Here is an 18663-nt window from a genome sequence, read left to right on the forward strand (position 1 = left end):
AACCAGTAAGAGTCCCAGGATTCATTGATGAGCTGCATACGGAATTTCAAACAGTTAAGTGACAAGTTACTCCAAAGTGTTAAGAGAGGAAGACTTGTGAAAGAGGAAGTTCAAGGAAAACTTCAAAAGGCAGGGTTTTTGATTTCTTGACTATTGTTCTCTGAGCATAGAATAGGTCATCATAAACCCCCCTTGAATGAATAAATAACAGAAGCTACCATTTATTGGACAAAGATTGGCTAAGATTAGCTCAAACAAGCAAACAAAGGGCAATAGCAACAAAAATGTAAGGAAGGGTTAAGTTTATAAGTTTTCATGACCTTCAAACATAGCCAGATTTTATAGCAACGAGATCATCAAGAACCAGGACAGGGCTTGCTTGCATGTGCGTGTGTGTTAAATCCATCTCTCTTGCCCTCTCTCTCTTTCTGTCTCTCTCCCATCCCGCTTTGTCTTTCTCTCTTCATCACTTCCCACCTGTGGGTATCTTAACCTATTTTTATAAGCACATCTGCATCATTTTCTGCTCTGTATTTGCAGGCTGTCCTAATGATTCTCTATAATTTCAGCCTGCATTTCCCTTTGTCTTGCATTGATAAAAACTCTGATTTTTATTTTATAGAATAACATGTCACTCTTAAGTGCTGATAAACTCTTCTGGTGTTGGTAAAAATGGGAGAGAGAGAGATTGAGAGGGTGAGGAAGAATGAGCAAGTGGTAGAGGGACAGAAAGACAGAGACAGAGACAAAGACAGAGAGAAAGAGAATTTCTCTTCTGCTTAGGCTAGGGTCAAATGTCTCTCCCTGATCTAATTAAAATCAACAGTAGTTAGGAAAGTAGGAAGTTATGAAGCCTATTTCTTTCCAAGTAGTGCTGGTAGAGACATATTCTCTGGGAAGATGGCATAAGTGAGGTAGGCAATTTATGATCATGTGCAATGCAATACATTATGCAAATACATTATCTCCATTTGATATTTCAAATATCAAATGAAGAAGCTGAGGCTCAGAAGGATTTAGGTAATTTTTTTAATGTGACATAACTCATAAGTGGTTTTAAACAAGACTCCAAATTTGCTATTTTCTGACCTTAAAGCTACTATGTTGCTCTTTCTACTTCTCATTGCAAGATACCACTAAGAAAAATAAGGAAGTTACAATCAGAATGGCTGTTTGTTTAACCGGGAGTCACGCAGGCCAGGCTATAATGGGCCAGGAGTTAGTAATTGTTGGCAACTAATATCCCTGACTCTTATCACAGCTCTGACCTTGTATCAACCTCACCCCACGCCTGACATATAGTGAGGCTTCAGGATGGGTGAGGTCTGTCTTAACACTTTTCTTGCTATTAAACACTCTGGAAGTTTAATGGTTTATTTTTAGCCTTTGCCAACAGAGCTGTTCTTCAAAATGCCATATGCCTTACAGTGGAGACCACAGTCATCAAACACTAGATGCAGAATTTTGAAAGAAAAGTGAAAGATATTGTAGAGTTACATAACGTCAGCCTCAAATGTAAGTTGGGATGGCTAGTTAATTAGTTGCTTTGCTCCAGGGAGTGGGTAACCTGTGTTTCTCAAAGAAAAAAGTGTCAGTGGAAAGAGAGCAAGTACAAACTAGAAACAAAATTAATGCAATGAGGCAAATAAGAAGTCGAGAGGGTGTGGGAATAAAATCATTGCTGAAGAAATAGGTAAAGACAGCATTTCTCCCTAAGTGACAAGAGGGAAAAGATGTGGTTGAATAAGAAAAATCTCACCAGATACTACATTCTAAATAAAGAAGGAAATAATGTCTTTTGCTAGGAATACGGAGTAAAAAAAGAATTTGTACCTAAGGAATGTAGAGGTTTGGAATAAAATTTATCCATGAGATTCCCCCTGATAGACTTAAATAGAATTACACGGACATGGATACTCTTGACATATTAATTTAAACATTTATGATATTATATAAGAACAGTGTAGAAAGAAGTAGAGTTAAATCATCTTTGTGTGATTCGTAGATTCAACTGCAGTACTATTCACATAGTAGATGCCTAATAAAAATCGGTTAAATAAATAAATCTACTAGCGAAAATAAAAGCAAATGATACTAATGTTCCATATCTCCTTTAACAAATTCTACTGTCATATTTGGAAAATATAAATTTCATGCACCTATTTGAGAAATTATTTGAATTATTTTTAATCCGCTTATGCATTTTTAAGTCAGCTACCTATAAAGTGTTTATAACAGCAATTTTATATAATCAAAACCCTTAAGCCTCATTTGTAATATATTACATGGATATAATATATTACAAGGATGATTCTGCTAGGAAAGAATATTTTTGAGAAAAATTCTCAAATTCATTTTCACAAAAATGGAGAAATTATTGATAAACACATCCAAATTTGCAGATTGGTTATATTCAGGGGTTATTTGGGGTCATAATTGTAAATCTCATTACCGTGCTTGAAGGCGGTCTCTTTCATTATTATGGTGCTGAGGTCCATATCCCTGAAGCTAATTGCAAGGTAGAGCTGCAGAGTTCTAATTGTTTGCCATCAAAATAGCTGTGTAAGCTTGATTAACAGTGTTCAGCAACATTCATAATAGTCCAAGCCTGGCCCTGCATAAAATAGAAACTGGGAAAAAATCAATAAGATTTAATAAGATCAGGAACAATCACTTACAATAGTACATCAATCACACAAAGTAATAGGTGCAGGATTTGATAGGGTCCTGAACTGCCTGAGAGATTCATAACCAGTACTCGTTAATGATTTGTTCATTTGCATTTTATCAATCCAGCTACAGCTGACAAGCAGAAGGAGCAGGAAAGAAATATGTTGACTTAAACTCATCAGCCTTGCAATTAAAAAAATAACATATAATAGCAAATGTCTTGTCACATGGAAATCTGATGTTATTACAAAGATGTGTGCAATCCTTGGCTCTTCAGACTGGGGCTGCAGTTAGACTTGCAGAATAGGTAGGCTGACAGTGTCCCTGTGGTCACTAGGAAGTCTCAAAGGTCAGAAAGGATGTACATGTGAATATAAATTTCTTCTCTACCTTTCATAGACCTTGATTGCATAATCATATTTAATGCCAAATGTGCATATTTCCTTGTTTTTATCTCTTTGAAATAAATGAAGCTCCTGGCTTTGCCTTAGGCAAAACCTCTATCAAATGCTAAAATAATCGTAATGAGATGGCTTTCTGGTGATTATTGCTTGTCATTATATCCTATTTCAGTCGATGTTATGAGTATATAAAGTAATCAAGCTGTATTTACCATCTATATTAAAACACATTTTGGGAAGAAAGGTAAATGGATAAGATAAAATTGTGAAAACAGATTTCTGATTTTAAATAAGTGATATTATTTAATGTGGGAAAATAATCCCCCTATAAACATCAGAAGCGTAATGAAAAGTCTGAGCTACTTCCAAGAAATTCATGTGGATTCCTGCTTAGAAAATTTCATGCAGGTTTTCTATGGGAGAGAATTATGTGAGTGGAGGGTTGCAGAGCACATTGTCATAAGCCAGCAGTGGTACCATCCAAAATGTGGATTAATTAGCCTCTGTCCAAAACTGGTAAATAATGTGCTCCTTCAGAGAAAAACGTTATGATTCAAGTCCTTGTGGATGATGTTTAAATAGCTGATTTCTATATAGGATTCTTTAATTCAATCAAAGTACAGGTAAAATCCCATTATAATAGACTCCATGGGGCCTCTAAATTGTTTTGTTGTGGTAGAATTTGGTTAAAATGAATAAATACATTTATCACATTCCCAGTATGTAGTACATACTAGAGAGACAGACTTGAAGCCCAGTCTCTTTTCTATTGAATTAACACATGAAAAGAAATGCTTTGAATAGAAGTGGGGGCAGGAGCAAAGTATAATGCTCACGTACCTTGTAAGGCTTCCTCAAACTCCTGGATGACTTTAAAATGGTTTTAGTATTAAGATAAAGTTGTTTTTTGTTTTTCTTTCCTTTTAAAGATAGAGTTAATTAGACCGACCAGGCTTTTGAAATCTAAAACACTGAAGAAAATAAACGGTAATATTATTTGTTATCCTGACAAAAATAACTGTAAAGAAGTCAATTTTATGCAGATTAATTTGCCCTTCCTACAAAGCAAACCACCCAGAATCAAGTGCTTCAATTATACAGGTTGACTCTTCTAAGGCCATTAAACAGAGAGAGCATTAGGAAATTTACCAAGAATCAATTCATAGGATGCCAATTTGCCTAAAAGCAAATTGATAAATGTCCAATTTAGTGAAAGACCAATTCACACTAAATTTTGGCCTTAAATGATTTGGTTTTGGTGAATTGGTTGGCCTCATTTGTACAGTTATCAGTTGCATGGGAATTACCGTTATCAGTTACTCTGGAATATGGAAATGGTTTTAATTATTCTCAACATTCTTAACCTTTCATTTACTGTAGAAACAGTTTTAACCCTGACACAGTAACAGGCCTCTAGAGATGTAATAAACATGTACTCCAAATGTTCACATTCTAACAGGAAAAAAAAAAAAACACATCTTATACATATTCTATAAATATATTATTAAATATATTAAGTCCATCTGGTCCAGTGTGTCATTCAAAGCCATTGTTTCCTTAATGATTTTCTGCTTAGACGATCTGTCCATTGTTGTAAGTGGGATGTTAAAGTCTCCTACTATTATTATATTGTTAACAGTGAGTTTCTTTATGTTTGTTACTAATTGATTTATATTTGGGTTCTTCAAGTTAGGAGCATAAATTCTTATAGTTGTTAGATCTTGTTAGATCCCTTTATTATGATGTAGTGCCCTTCTTCATCTCTTGTTACAGTATTTGGTTTAAAATTTCGTTTGTCTGATATAAGTATGGCTACTCCAGCTTTCTTTTGACGACCATTAGCATGATAGATGGTTCTCCATCCTCTTACTTTAAATCTGGATGTATCTTTGGGTCTAAAATGAGTCTCTTGTAAGCAGCCTATAGATGGATCTTGTTTTTTTTGTTGTTGTTGTTGTTTGTTTTATCCATTCTGATTCCCTATGTCTTTTGATTGGAGCATTTAGTCCATTTACATTCAGAGTGATTATTGATAGATATTAATTTAGTGCCATTGCATTACCTGTAAAATTGTTTCTGGAGAGTTTCTCTGCTCCTTTCTAGTCTTTACTGCTTTTGGTTTTTCTCTCCCACTCAAGGAGTTTCTTTTAATATTTCTTGCAGGGCTGGTTTAGTGGCCACAAACTCCTTTAGTTTTTGCTTTTCTGGGCAACTTTATCTATCCTTCTATTCTGGATGGCAGCCTTCCTGGATAAAGTATTCATGGCTGCATATTTTTCCCATTCAGCATGTTGAATATATCATGCCTCTCCCTTTTGGCCTGCCAAGTTTCTGTTGATAAGTCTGCAGCCAGCCTTATGTGTCTTCCCTTGTAAGTTAAGGATTTCTTTTCCATTGCTGCTGTCAGGATTCTTTCCTTATCTCTAAAATTTTACTACGCTATGCCTTGGTGCTGGCCTGCTTTTATTGATTTTGATGGCAGTTCTCTGTGCCCCCTGGATTTGGATGTCTGTTTCTTTCCCCAGATTAAGGACGTTTTCAGCTATAATTTGTTCAAATAAACCTTCTGCCCTTTTTCCTTCTCTTCTTCTTCTGGGACTCTTTTGACACAAATGTTATTATACTTTATAGAGATACTGAGTTCCCTAAGTCTACACTTGTGATCTAATATTTTTCTTTCCCTCTTCTTTTCAGTGTCATTATTTTCCATAACTTTATCTTCTCTATCACTTATTGATTCCTCTGTGTCTTCCATCCTTGTGGTCATTACATACAATCAGGTTTGAACCTCGGCTAGAGCATTTATTTAATCTTTTTAATCTTCAATCAGACTGTTTAGTTTTTAGGTCTCTTATCTCTGTGGTAAGTGTCTTTCTGGTTTCTTCAATCCTTTTCTCAAGCCCAGCTGGTATCCTTATAATTGTTTTTTTTTTTTTTTTTTTAAATTCTGGTTCAGGCATATTACTTATCTATTTTGGTTAGCTCTCTGGCCATGACCTCTTCTTGTTCTTTCTTTTGGGATGGGTTCTTCCATCTTGGAATGTTGTCCAGGTCTCTGTCTTTCATGTGTTAGAAAAGCTTGTGCCTGGTCCTATTTCCTCTAGAGCTGAAGTCTACAACACTCTATGGTCAGTAGACCTGGGACATGTGAGGGGCTTGTGCTGGTCTTTTGAGGAGAGGCCTGTTGTTGTGCTGGCTTTCAATCACACTCACCCTATTAAAAAAGGCACCTGCAGAGCACAGAAGGGCGAGGCTTTGTGTAAGCAACTCAAGCCTCCACTGTGTGCGCTGTGCTGCTCACTGAAGTGACACCACTCCATCCATCTGCCTAAGGGGTGGTGCAGTGCTCCTGTGTTTTTATCTCAGACATGTAGCTAGGTTTCAAAACTCCAAGTTTTGGGGACATAGTGTCGTCTGGTCCTAAGCTGATCCTGTGGGGGAGGATCTCACCGTGTTGTGGCTGTTACCAGTTTGTCCCAGAAAAGCAGTCACACAACTGCACAGGGGCTTGGAGTTTATGATGAAGTGCAGCAAAGAGCTGGCATACAGGTTAGCTGCCCTCAGCAGGTGACTCTGCTTGTATGTTGGGGAATAGGGTAGCTCAGTGGTGCCCACCAGCTCTTTTGTCCCAGGGCAGGTGGTGCTGCCTCTTCCAAATGCACTCCAAGAAGAGGAATTGTCTGTCCCAACTCAATTCAGAGGATCCTCAGAGATGGGCTGATGTGATTAACTTTGGTCAGTGAGACATTAGAAGCAAAATGCAAGTAGAAGCTCAGTAGCACTTACACATTAAGGCTCTTCTTCTTGGAGTACTCCGTTTTGGAACCCAATCGCCAAAGTTTGAGGCATAGGGAAAGGCCATCTGGGGAGAGAGATAGGGAAGCTCAGCCTGGCTCTAGCCATTCTAGCTATCCCAGCTAACACCAGATATGAGAGAATATACCCTTATGGACAGCCAGCCCTAGTAGGTATTATGTGAGACACTGTGAAACTGTTCTAATCATACCCAGTGAATATCAAAGAATCATGAACAAATACGTACTTAGTGTTTTAAGCCATTAGATTTTAAGGTCTTCTTATACAGCAACAGATAACTGAAGCAGAAATTGGTACCCAGAAGTAAGATTCTATCATCACACAATAGTTACATGGCATATGCTTAAAGACCAGGTGACAGGTGGAGGCCTGAAGAGCATAAAGGAAATTGTTATCAGACACTGGGGTAAAGAGGACTCAAGTTCTGTACTACAGAACGATTAGTGTGATTGTCACCTTCAGCAAAATGAAAAAAGTATTAGCTCTGAGAAGATTTCTACAAATAATATCGAAGTGGAAGCTAGATATGTGTGTCTACCTGTCCTAAAATATGAGAGAAGTTAGATGGGCTAAAAAACAAAACACAAAGACAAAACAAAAAAATAACTTCTCAATATTCAAGCAAAACATAGAGGAAATATAAAGAAGGTATGACTTGTTTTGTGTTAAAAAAAAATGATTCCTGGCAAAAGACTTTCAAAATTAGAAATTAGCTTGGGTAAAGATCGACTTCTGGGTACTTCTTGGAACTCATGCCCTCACAGTAAACATCAAGCCTAGGATGGGAGTGAAGAATACTTTCTGAGACCTCAGGAAGAGTTAAAGCTGTGCCTCAGAGAATTAATGAAGGGGTTTCTTAGAATCTTAAACTTGTCTACACCACATTCAGTCACACAGTTTTAAGACAGCTGTATTAAAGGAACCGCTACTGGCTTGCATTAAAAGTGTTGACATAATTGGGGCGCCAGTTATGGGTGGCTCACTTGATGGAGTGTCTGACTTCAGCTCAGGTCATGGTCTCGCGTTTCACGAGTTCGAGCCCCATGTCAGGCTCTGCACTGACAGCTCAGAGCCTGGACCCTGCTACTGATTCTGTGTCTCCCTCTCTCTCTGCCCCTTCCCTGCTCATGATCTGTCTCTCTCTCTCTCAAAAATAAATAAACTTAAAAAAAAAATAAAAATAAATAAATGTTGATATAATTGAAAAAGGTAAAAAACCTATTCCATGAGAAGGAAGAAGATTGAGAAGGGTACTCTGTTGTAAATAGGCACCTTTTTTTCATTAAAAATTTTTTTAGAAAAATGTTTATTTATTTTTTGAGAGAGAGAGACAGAGCGTGAGCTGGGGAGGGGCAGAGAGAGAGAGGGAGACACAGAATCTGAAGCAGGCTCCAGGCTCCGAGCTGTCAGCACAGAGCCCGACATGGGGTTTGAACTCATGAACTATGAGATCATGACCTGAGCCGAAGTCAGACGCTTAACCAACTGAGCCATGTAGGCACCCCTTTTTCTTATGAAAAGGAAGAAAAGCCAGAGGGTAGATCCAAAGACCAAGCCAAAGCCGTATAGAACCACTTCAAGGAGGCAAAACTAGACCCTAAGCAAAGACTTTATAAGATCATAAATGGAGGTTGTTTTAAGCAACTAAATTTTGTGGATGACAGCAATAGAAAATTCATATGCTCCGTTCTTCAGATTCTGCTATTGGCTACTGGCTTGTTTCAGACACCATGTGTGTGTGTCACTTCAGAACCTTTTGGTCTCATCTTTCTTTGATTTCATCCACTCTTGTAGTAACCAGTTTGAGGAAGGCTCTGATAAGCAGACTTATCTTGACACTCTTCAGATGCCATAGCATCATATTGGTTCACAGTATATTTTCACATAATTTCAGTTGGACCAGGTGAGCAAGGATTAGAACGTATGCTTGATGTCCTACTAAACCACAAGGCATGAGTGAGATGGTGGAATATTAAACTGTCAGAAAAAACATGTGAACATTTTAGGAGTTTAAAGATGTGAGGCATCCATCCTAGGACATCCCCTTCATCTTTTTTTTTTTTTTTTTTTTTCAATTTCTTTAGCAATTCATAACTGCTATAAAGAGGCACAGTGTTTGGTGGAATTCTGAGCATTTTGAAGGCAACGACTGATTCACCCCATTTGTTAGGTGACTCAGAAAGCTAAAAGTTTCAAATAGAGCCCAGTATAAAGCACAACCTTCCCCGCCACATAGGCAATATGATCAAATCAGTCCAATGGTGTTAGTAGTATCTCTGTTGGATAAGGATGCCATGTGGCAAGCTTGGATAGTAGAAGTATAAACTGGGTTCCTGAGCAAGGATATAACCTTCTGCAGTAAACAATAAATATTGTCCAAATATCTCCAGTAGCTTTGGCCACTGTAGCTTTTTCACTAACTCTTCTGCATTACCATTTTGCAGAGATTGTATTTGGCCAACATCTGAACTGACACTGTGATGAACTGAACTTGTACCTCCCCCTTACTCACAAAGAATGAGGCTCCACATAATAGGATAGCCAGATAAGGAAGGCATGAGGGATTTGAACGATGCCGGGAGTATACTGCATTGATCACTTCTTTCACATCACTTCTAATACTCGACCTTACCTGTTTCTTCCAAGCCACTTCTGTGCAAACTAGGTCAGCACAATTTTGTAATCTCCTAGTTGATACCACCTCAAGCCTCTGTTGTGTTCATTTAACTTCTCCTGAGAATTCTCTGCTGATTCTATAGTGTCAAATGAGAAGGAGCCCATTCTGTTCACATGACGTACAAGCTGGAAGTATAAGAGAGTTAGTATTCACTATGCAACTCTTTAAACAATAAAAGATGGTAAGTTAGGAGAAAAAATACTTTTCTCACTCCCTTCATCAGAAGACAATCCTGATGGTTTGTTTTTTTTTTTTTTTTGCAAATTACAAAAATTTTTTTGCAAATATGGGGTTTTTTTTGCAAAATTAGTTTAAAAAAATACACTTTTTAATTAATTGAGGTAAGTTGCTGACATGACACTCTATTACCCACAAATACTTAAGTGAGAATTCCAGCAAAGATATTCTCCTACGTAACCACAATATAATCATCAATGCTGAGAAATAAATATTGATGTATTACTATACCAATAGTAATATTGATACATAGATACATTATTTTATGGGTACATTACTTTATCAATATAGTGACCCATTCTTTTTTTGTCAATTATCACCGTAATTTTTTCATAGCAAAATTTCAAAAAAAAAAAATTTCCAATCTAGGATCATGTGTTGCCTTTAGTTGCCATGTTTTTTCAACCTTGTTTAGACTGGAATTGTCACTCTTTCCCTGACTTACAACCTTGACATGTTTAAATATTATAGACTAGTTATTTTGGAGAATGTCCCCTAATTTAGGTTTGCCTGATTTTTCCTCATGATTAAATTCATGTTATGTACTGGGCAAGAATCACAGAGAGCTTTTCCTTTTATTACTTCTTGTCAGGTAATACAGGATTTTGATTTGTCTCATTGTTATGTTAACTTTAATCATTTGATTAAAGTTGTGTCTGCCTGGGTTCTTCATTGTAGAGTTATTGTTTTTGCCTCTTTGTAATTAATAAGTATTTTGTGGGAAAGTTTTTTGAAACTATGTAAATATCTTATTTATAAAAAAGCTTACCCCACTAGTCTTAATATCTATTGAGGTTTATTATGATGGTTGTCAAATAATTATTTTCTAATTTTAATTCCATAATTTCTCTTATATGTACTTGTTGGCACCCAGTTGTAAAGACAAATCTTTTTCCTTTCTTCCTTTCTTTTTTTCTTTCTTCCTTCCTTCCTTTCTTTCTTTTTCTTTCTCTTTCTTTCTTTCTTTCTTTCTTTCTTTCTTTCTTCTCTTTCTTTTCTTTCTTTCTTCTCCTCCTTCCCTCTCTCTTTCCTTCCTTCTTTTTTTTTTCTTTCTCTTTCTCTCTCTCTGTCTCTCACTCCCTCCCTCTCTCCCTCCCTCCCTCATGGATTCATATTTTTATTCAATGGGTTATAAAACATTCTTATTGTTGTGTATCTTAATGTTCAAATGTATTTCAATGTTCAAATTATCCCAGATTTTGTAAGTGGACACCCCATCAAACTTACTTCTGCCTCTTTTTGGTATGTCTCATCATTGTTTTAGCACTTCAAAAATTTTTGTCACAACAATATATTCCAGGGTTATGTTGTACTTTCCCTGACAAAGACTTTGTCCCCCAAGAACTGCCACTTCCAAGAATTTTCATGACTCATCATGTTCTGGTATCTACACCTAAGGTCTCTACAGCTTTAGAGAAGTAAGGCATATTTTCACACTGTGGAACCTTCCTAGTTGTTCAAAATTAAAATTTGCAAAGTATAAGTTATTCAGATTTTAAGATTCACATACATTCAAATTCACACTGTTGGATGAACCATTCTATGAAGTTTGATAAATACACCACTGTAATCAAACTATGGTAAAATTCCATCACTCTCTCCCTTGTGCTACTCCTTGTATGTAAACCCTTCTTTCACTCTTAACACTTGGCAACTTATAATATGTCTTCCATTTTTATAATTTTGCCATTTTTGGAATTTCATGTAAAAGGAATAGTAGAACTGATAGCCTTCCACCGACTTCTTTCATGAATGCATTTGCTCACCTGCATTGTTGCATGTTTCAGTAATCAGGTTTTTTTTCATTGCTGAGTAACATCCCTTTATATAAATGTACCACATTCTATTTTTCCTTTCCTCCCCTGAGAGACATTTAGGTTGTTTCCAGTTTTGTGCTATTACAAATAAAGCTGCTATAAACATATCCAGGTAGGTTTTTGTGTGGATACAAAACCACTAAACTGTTTTCTAAACTGATTATATCATTTTGCATTTTCACCAGCAATGTAGGATTTCAAGTTGCTCCACATCCTTGTCAGCACTTGGTTGCTAGTTTTAATTTTTATTTTATAACCATTCTATTAGTAACTCGGTTTTTATTTAATTTGCATTTTTCTAATAAGTACTGATATTGAAGATAAAGTAGCATAATTTCATGCAAAGCAGAAGCTCTCCATGGTAATTATTCTCACCTGATAACTTGATTTGGGCCTGAAACGTCAGTCTCTCCACAATGATTATATTTATATTACAGATTATAATCTATTACAGTCCTGGTGATTCTGATCCAGCTTGCCTCCAAATCCCAAGAACAGCCTCCACCCAATCCCCAGGTTAAAAACTAGTGGCCTCTCCACTAAGAAAAAAAGGACTAAAAGTGGGGTGAAGGTATAAATTTGCTTGGAAGTGGAATAAAGGGGGCTGCAAAAATTAAACTACGGTGGCCTTCTTGTATTCACTCAAGTGAAAAGTGAGGTCATCTGTTCAAAATGAAATGTAAAGGTATTTTATTACAACAGACAGATTTTATTTTATTATGGAAATCCTTATCTATCTTTTGCCTTTCTTTCTTTAGCAGATGAAAGTGTGAAGTAACATCAGACAGAGCTATTTTACAAGAATTTTATTGCTTTAGTGCAATTGCATAAACCAAGGTTGTCTGCAAACCCATCCATAATGGTAAAAACAAGCCAGTTTCAGTTCACAATTTTCAAGTGGAAATTTTCCAGTTAAATGTCTTTGAATGGCATTGTCTCTGGCATTGAACCTACTGGCTATCTTTTGTGTGAGCAGAACGTCATAGGTATTGCTCCTGCGTAGTATGACAAATACAACATGTCAGAGATTTTGATGGGCAAGAATAATCTCCACAGCCTCTTGACTTTCTTTTAAAGCAGTGAAGCTGTGACAAAGTGTTTCCTCAGGAACATGAAAGTCTAGAAGGACATTATTATTTTTTTAATGTTTATTTATTTTAGAGAAAGAGAGAGAGAGAAAGAGAATGAGTAGGGGAGGGGCAGAGACAGAGGGAGACACAGAATCTGAAGCAGGTTCCAGGCTCTGAGCTGTCAGCACAGAGCCCGATGTGGGGCTTGAACCCATGAACTGTGAGATCATGACCTGAGCCAAAGTCAGATGCTTAACTGATTGAACCACCCAAGCTCCCCAAGAAGGACATTATTTTTAATTAAATCTCTGTATCTTGAAAAATAGAGTACAGTTGACACTAAAGAATTATCAGTCGTCTATATAGACTTGTTAGTAATGCAAATCTAAATAATAAGGAGAGCTGATAATTTCCAAACAGAGAATAGTTTATATTTGAGACCAACTGGGTAAATAGTGTTTGTGTAGATGTTGCCTTTTCAAGTTAATTTTAGTAATGGAAAATACCTTTCATTGCAGTGTCTGGTTTCTTTTTCAAAAAATTTAACCATCCTCATCAGTGCTGACAGCCCCAGTAGTTTAGTTTCTATAGTATACACAACTTTTGAAGCCTTGTCTTCTTGACCTGTCCTTTTGGTGTTTTTAGGCTGTTACCGAATACAACTGGCAATTAGTAACCACATACAGCTTTTGTTTTGTTAGAAGGTACACATTGCTAATATTTTATTCTTCTTGTGTTCAATGTCATACTTTATTCTAAAATGGTGGGCCAGTTCCAGAAAAATAAAGAGAACCAGATATCTAGTAAGATTTTATATCAAACAACTGTAGGTCAGAAAAATTGAGTCATACCCGAGGAATTTCAAATCCTGGAAAAGTAGAAAAATAATCTAGCAGCATGAATTTTGTTCCATATCAAGAATCTTATAGGAGTAAGACTCTGGACAATGATCACTTCCTTTCTCCAAAGGTAATGCAAATCTACTTACTGATTGAATAAAATATCCCCTCCAGTCTTTTTTTCCCTGCTTTACACTAAGGTTTATGGGCAAATTTGCATAATGTTAGTGGAACCATTCCTTAGAATGTGAACCTTAAATGAAGGAGTTGGATGTCAGATAGGAACGTGGCATTTCTTACCTCATCTTAATTATGAAATATAAACCTAACCCAATGTTTATTTGTTCATAATTTCAAGCTCCTTTACTATCATTCTTCCAATCTGGGTTAAGTTCCATACACAATTTTTTTTTTAAATATCGCTAATAAAGTATTGTCATTATTTTCTCATGTGTAGTATTAAAGAAAGATTCAATGTCTAAAAAGTTATATTAATCAGTTCAGCCACAGCTTTTCTTAGAAGTTTTTAATATGTTAAATTTATACACAATTTATACAATGTGTAAATGGTACATCTTCTTACTTCAATATTAACATGATTAGAATTGATTAAAGTACTACAATTGTCTTGTAAGTGTGCTTTTCACCTATACCAGCTTATTATATGAAGAATCATTCCTTAACAGTAGCCCAAAGCTCAGTTTGTCAAAAATTTCTTCCAGAAAACAAAAACTATAAATACAATGTCAAATGCATTACTTTAGAAGATTTCATATGATATAGCCCAATAAGCTATAGCAAAGTGATGCTTTTTCCTGTTAAATTTAATATAAATGCTGACCATCAATGGTGGGAGACTACCTCTTCTGATGTATTATGCAATTACATTGATGGATGGTTAATTGAGTCACTGTGGCAGACCATATGTTTACTCATGACCTGAATGTCATTGGTCAGGTTATGGCTTCACATCTCTGACCTATAAACATATACTACTTTAGAAAATACCTCTTTTAAATTTCAATTTCTATTTTAAAATGCCCAAAGTAAAATAAATTATTAACTTTATCATCAGAAATTTGTACACAGTTGTTTTTTGTCACTAAGATGACTTAGACTGTTGGTTGCATGGTTTAAAACCACCAGTAAATGTAATAGGACTTTTATGTAAATGATGAAATTGTCTCAGTTTAGGCGTTCTCTGATATTAACAGAAACTTCACTTGAAGTTTCATACATATATATATATGTATATACATACATATACATATATATATGTATGAAAGTACATATATATGTATGAAAAAATATATATATACAGCTATTTAGATAATATTCAGTTTTCTGATCAAGTGTCTACCAGTAAAGAAAAAAAAAAACAAACTACTAAGAAAATGGACATGAGTTAGAATTCTTGACCACTGAGCTTCTTTAAACTACTTGAGTCATCTTTAAGCGAATTTGATTCTGCGTTATGATTATCTTTTATTGTTGGCAATTTGGAAAGGAAGAGAGAGCTCTATTTACCACCTGCCTTTTACATAATGCTGTATGAATACTAACAACTTGTAGTATCAGTGCACTTACCTTCTCTTAGAAAGAAGTTACAAATGATTTTTAAAGCTAATTTCTTAGACAGTACTTTATTATGGGCAATCTATCTGGAGTCTATTAAGACGAACAACAAACAAAACCCCCTCAGTTTCACGGAATAACCAAATACATTTGTATCACATGATGGAAGAATTCTAAGATCCATCCTGCCCCCCACCCCTCCGCCAAACATCCACCCTCTAGTATGTAGAGCCTAAGGCTGTATCATGGATTTTACTCCCATAATTAGATTAATCATATGCCACAGTGGAATTTGAAAAAAGGAGATTATCTGGGGTGAGCCTGAACTAATCAGCTGAGCCTTTAACAAGGACTGGGCTTGGGGTGCGTGGGTGGCTCAGTCATTGGAGCTCCCCACTTTGGCTCAGGTCATGATCTCAGGGTTCCTGGGTTTCAGCCCCGCAGTCAAGCTCTGTGCTGACAGCTCAGAGTCTGGAGCCTGCTTCTATCGGATTCTGTCTCCCTCTCCCTTTTCCCTTCCCCCGCTCATGCTCTGTCTCTCGAAAATAAACATAAAAAAAAATTTTTTTTTTTTTTTTAAAGGACTGGGCTTTTCCTGAAGTCAGAAATTCAGAGCTTGGGAAAGATTCTGCAGGTACAGAGATTCTCCAGTACTGGCCGTGAAGATAAAGGGAGTCATAGGACAAGGAACGCAAACAGCCTCTATGAGCACAGTGGGCTCCCAAAAAATAGTCCACGAGGAAGCACGTACTTTCCTACCGACACCACAAGAGATTGAATTCTTCCCATAACCTGAATGAACTTGAAAGGGATCCTACCTGAGAGCATCCAATGAGAACTCTGTTTGGCTGACACCTTGATTTCAGCCTTAGAATTGGTGGATTCTGACCAGGACCAGTGGATGAATACTGAGGCCATCACTCAGTGCCTGGACTCATTGACAAAGGGGTGTTGTTTTAGGTCACTAAATTTGTGATGATTTGTTACATGGTAATAGAAAAGTAATGAAAACCACTTAGAATATAGCTTATTGCAATCAATTAATATTTATAGTAATTATTATTTATATCAATATTTAATTCTTAAGGGCTAATGAAAATATAAAAGAATATGCATGGTTATGAATCAAATACCCACACGTCTTAGTTAGCACACAAACGCTGTGCATACTTATAATATTGCCACAATTAGGAAGTGTGGTAAGTATTTTAGTAAAATACACCCTTGAACTGTGATTCCTATTTTTAACTATTTGGATTTTGAGAGAACAAACATTTCTGCTTTTTTATCAAAAGGACATAAAATACCTTCTAAACTTGTGTGAGCAGTTTTGCATATTTTCTCTCTGAACTAATAATTTTTAAAGCCATTTAAATTTCTCAAATGCTTTAAGGTAAATACTATTAGTCTTTTACATCGATGTGGTAGGACATGTATCTAAGTCATGCTGCTTTATCCATGACCCGTCTTTGATGATTCATCCAGTAACTGTCTGCTTTTGAGCTCTTTGGTTTGCATCAACAGTGAGATGAAATGAGACTTGAACAACATGTACTATTGAAGCAAAATATCATACAATCATTGTATTGTTAGAAAAATAAAGCTTTGTAATGGACAAAAATAGCTAATGGAGCAGTATCTTTGATTCAATCATTGATTTTCACACAAAATATCCAGAATTAACTAAAATATCTTTTGTCCAATGACTTTAACCTGTAACAAGAAAAAAGAGGGCTCATTTCTGCTATATAATTTTTTAGGACTACATTGAGAAAGATTATGAAAATGTACATATAATAAAATTGTCGACAATGGTTGAGTCTTGTAATTGTGAACTACCTTCAAGGAGGCTGCCTTGAAAAAGAGAACTAACAGTTCTTCATTTCGATTAGCTTACCTTTTCAAGTATTCTGCTAAGAACTTTTATCACACAAATAGAAGCAAGAACTTTATTGTCATCACTATAGCAACTGCAGGGAAATTTATTTCAAAACAGTCAGCTACCTCACAATTTTTCCAGGATGGAAAGGAGAGCAGATGACATGTCACATTTTAATTCATTTATAAAAATTGTTCAGTGATCTAAATTAGTACAGTGTCTCTTACGAGGGCAAGATAGTCCGGTTTCTTTATAATATTTTTGTTTGTTTGTTTGTTTAGGCAATACGAGATCATACATGTATCTGTGTACATGCATAAGTTAATTTGAATTTTCTTTATGGATTAATTTTCAGCATCTCTTTCACAATTTTGAAAGCGGCTTATAAAAATCTTTTTTAAAGAATAACTTTATACGGATCATTCAAAATTTGAGTATGTCACTAAACAATACTTTCTCTGGGAGCTAGAATATTTAAATGAACAACATCAAACAAATATTAATGTATGTGGGCAAATGGAGAATAATACTATCTTCTTTGTCTTGAACAAGAATTCTCACAATCCCAAGGCTGATTTATTCAATATGTTGTGCTCTCTCTCAAATTTCTGTGCGAGAAAATGCTCTTGTTCTTACTACCGTATCTTTTCATTTCTCTGAACTTTTTCACGAACATACATAGTTCAAAGTTGCTGACAATCTGCATTTAAAATAAGACGATCATAGAGTAGGGCTGCCTGGGCAATTTTTAACCTTTATGTCTTCGCTGGAGCCAGAGTTCTGAGAACTTCGTTTATAATGGCCTTTTAAAAATGCCTTTCTGGACTGATAGGACTTACTTTTTAAGTACTCCTCTGGTACTTTAAATGAAAAAGACATGATAAGATTTCAAGATTTCCTGAAGTGCATTGTTATGCGTGAATTATGCACATTTGTAGGAGGGCAAGGCTGCCTTTGGGCTTCCCTTATAGAGCTTCCTACTGATGACTGAGGAAACAAGTCCTCTGCAGAATGTAGGGGGAATGGGTGCCTTAGGAGACAGATTATGGTATGCATCCATTCTCAAAGCTTTCACAATCACTATGTGAATTCTACTCTGGGAATTAAATCCTGTAAGTGTGTACAATTATTCTTGAAAGAACAATAAAAAGATAAGAATATGCTTGTAGTAAACCATTAAAATGATGCATGGGTTATTTTTGAAAGAGCTTATTGGTGCTTTAAAATCTAAAGTTGATTTTCCATGTTCATTACTTTCTTTTATTGTGGAATCAATTGAACGAAACCTCTGGTATATACACATGCATATATACACTATATATAGATACAGATACAGGTACACATTTATGACCTTTTAGATATAAATTCAATATCAGGTTTGCCTATTTAAAAATAATGATTATATATTTGGTAACAATGTGTTTTTCAAACTTTTCCTAAAAAAAACCCCGATTATGTCAATTAATGCTACAACTAACTATGGGAGAATTTCACTTTGTTTTTACTGCAGTCCTTTATCACAAAATCGGTTTTCAATGAAATTCTCATATCTATGCTGTATACCATTTCCATCAATATTCTTTGGGATGAAACATTAAGGTAAGAAGTAAAAGTGTGACTAATAATATCTAGAAATACTAAACAATATTTTTCCACTCTGAATACAATTTTTCTTTAAGGGA

At 35.7% G+C, this 18663-nt stretch overlaps 1 long non-coding RNA gene across 1 annotated transcript in view; it reads left to right on the forward strand.

Annotated features, from left to right (window-relative positions):
• The window catches only part of LOC122211195, an 89907-nt gene extending 73798 nt beyond the window's left edge, over positions 1-16109 (forward strand). The window contains exon 6 of the long non-coding RNA XR_006198551.1: positions 15685-16109. This is a non-coding gene — a long non-coding RNA (uncharacterized LOC122211195). The remainder of the gene's footprint in view (positions 1-15684) is intronic.
• Positions 16110-18663: the final 2554 nt, after the last annotated feature.

This window comes from Panthera leo, chromosome F2 (assembly GCF_018350215.1).
Source record: "Panthera leo isolate Ple1 chromosome F2, P.leo_Ple1_pat1.1, whole genome shotgun sequence".
Taxonomy (NCBI): Eukaryota; Metazoa; Chordata; class Mammalia; order Carnivora; family Felidae; genus Panthera; species Panthera leo.